Here is a 2,764-nt window from a genome sequence, read left to right on the forward strand (position 1 = left end):
GCCCCAGCACATTTCTCACAGCCATGGAGGAGTATGTGAAGGATGCTCCAAGAGCTTCATCAGTTCGCAAGGATTAGGTATGAAAGTACTCTTGGTTTAACCATCAGACATGTCCATTCATGATGTGGCCAGTCATCTACACTGCTAGTATTAGTAAATAACCTGCAGATCGGTATTAATTCCTGCATTTGGTAGTGACCTAGGCAATTGAATGAATGAATGATTGTAATTGAATGAATGAATGAATGATTATGCAGGTGGGAATTGAATGAATGAATGAATGATCATGCAGGTGGTAATTGAATGAATGAATGATTATATATATATATTTTTAAATGTTCTGCTATGGACAACCTTCGTAAGCACTCGATTGTCCTTCCAAACATTTGTCTTCTTTGCTACGTTTTGCTTGCTTTAGCTATCATATGCCCCTTTGCAAGGGGAAGCTAATGGATGGTCAGGAAATAGCAGTGAAAGGCTGGCAAGGACGTCAGTGCAAGGAGTGGAAGAGCTTAGAAATGAAGTAGTGTTGGTTGTTAAGCTTCAGCACAGGAAACTTATATGTTGGGCTGTTGCGTGGAAGGAGAAGAGAAGATGCTTGTCTATGAATACGTTCACAACACCAGCCTCGACTCCTTTCTATTTGATCCAATCAAATGCCTAGAACTTAATTGGGAAAGACGAAACAAGATCATTGTAGGGATCGCTCAAGATCTTGTTTATCTCCATGAAGACTCAGATTAACTGTTCTTTATATTTCTCTTCTAAAACCAGTGCTATATTTGGTATTCCTCATGTAGCATTACTGAAATGAGATGTTTATGGTGATAACGATTGTGAAATAGACATTTTCTATGTAGCATGGATAATGACCAAAATGTAGGCAATTGATTGAGTGTTTAAGATAATCCAATCGGTGGAATTTCAGGCCAAAGAAAAAAAAAAGCTGTCATATGCAATGCTAGTTTTAATGGATAAGGCCCTGTTTGGTTACTACTTAAAAATGAGTCCATCTCATTTTATGTAAGGGTGTATTTGGTTGCACCAAATTTCATGAAAAATTTTGCCAAACTGGACTAATTCATGGTGAAATATCATAAAATTTTAATTGGTGCAACCCAAGGCATCCTAACGTTAATTGTGTATTAGAGATTTCCATAAGGATAAAAAACTCTTGATAACCCATAATTTACATAAACTAAACTATGATCTCTAATACATAATACTGTTAACTAAATGAAATGAAATCACTTTGAAGTGGCAACCAAACAGAGCCTGAAAGGATGAACTTCAATGGCTTGCATTCACAATAATTTGTTCATTATAGTGCATTCACAATAGTTATCATTGTGGTTATAGTTATTCATTATGTGACAGGTTTTCAGGTGAGATGTTGGAGTTTCAAAACAAAACAGTCTGCGGTTTTGAGAAGCGATTCCCAGGATGTATGTGTGTTTTAGGGGTCATCTGCACCTTGGAAGCATACAATGGAAGGTAAGGAAAACCATCGAGTTCCCTTCTTTGAATCATGAAAAGGTATTTGTGCTGAATCCCATGCATTGGCAATATTAGGCATGCTCATGAGCAGGACATGCATAATTCCGTAAAAATTGATGGAGTAGACCCAGATGTGTGTTGGAGCTATCCGAATATTGAGTGGGGGTCCCTGGAAGGTGGGAACTGCTGTTATGACCATAATGAAGCTGTCCATTTCCTATGGATAGCATTGGAGTGGCCTGACCATTTGGACAGGTTGTGTTTATGTATTTGGTCGCCATTAATGGGGTAGACCCGGATGTGCGTCGGAGCTATCTGGATGAGTGGGGGTCCCTGGAAGATGGGAACCACTGTTATGACCATGATGAAGCTGTTCATTTCTTATAGACAGCATTGGAAGGGCCTGGCCAATTGGAGCAGGCCATGTTTATATCTCTATTTACAGGAACCACACCCTTATCTTATAACCTAAACCTATTCTCAAATCCCAAAACCTATAACTACAACCTAAACCTATAACCTATAACCTAAACCTATAACCTAAACTCAATTCCCTAAACTTTAACCTACAACCAAACCTAAACCTATACTTATAACCTAAACCTATTCTCAAATCCCAAAACTTATAACCTAAACCTTAACCTAAACCTATAACCTATAACCTATAACCTATAACATGAACCTATAACCTAAACTCAATTCCCTAAACCTTTACCTATAACCTAACCTGAACCTATACTTATAACCTAAACCTATACTTATAAGCTAAACCTATAACCTAAAACATTAACCTTAACCTAAACTTCTAACCTAAACCTAAACTTCTAACCTTAACCTAAACCTATTCTCAAATCCCAAAACCTATACTTATAACCTAAACCTAAACCTAAACTTATAACCTTAACCTAAACTTATAACCTTAACCTATAACCTTAACCTATAACCTATAACCTAAACCTATACTTATAACCTTAACCTAAACTTCTAACCTTAACCTAAACCTATTCTCAAGTCCCAAAACTTATAACCTAAACCTAAAATTAACCTAAAACCTAAAACCTATACCTATAACCTATAACCTAAACTCAATTCCCTAAACCTACACCTAATCCTAATCTCAACTCCCTAACCTAAACCTAAACCTAAACCTAAACTTGAAAACCCAAACCTAAACCCGATCCTGAACCCGAACCCGATTTCCTAAACCAAAACCTTAACATATTCTCAATTCCTATAACCCTAAAGCTTATAACCTAAACCTAAACCT

The sequence above is a fragment of the Magnolia sinica genome, chromosome 9, assembly GCF_029962835.1.
Source record: "Magnolia sinica isolate HGM2019 chromosome 9, MsV1, whole genome shotgun sequence".
Classification (NCBI taxonomy): domain Eukaryota; kingdom Viridiplantae; phylum Streptophyta; class Magnoliopsida; order Magnoliales; family Magnoliaceae; genus Magnolia; species Magnolia sinica.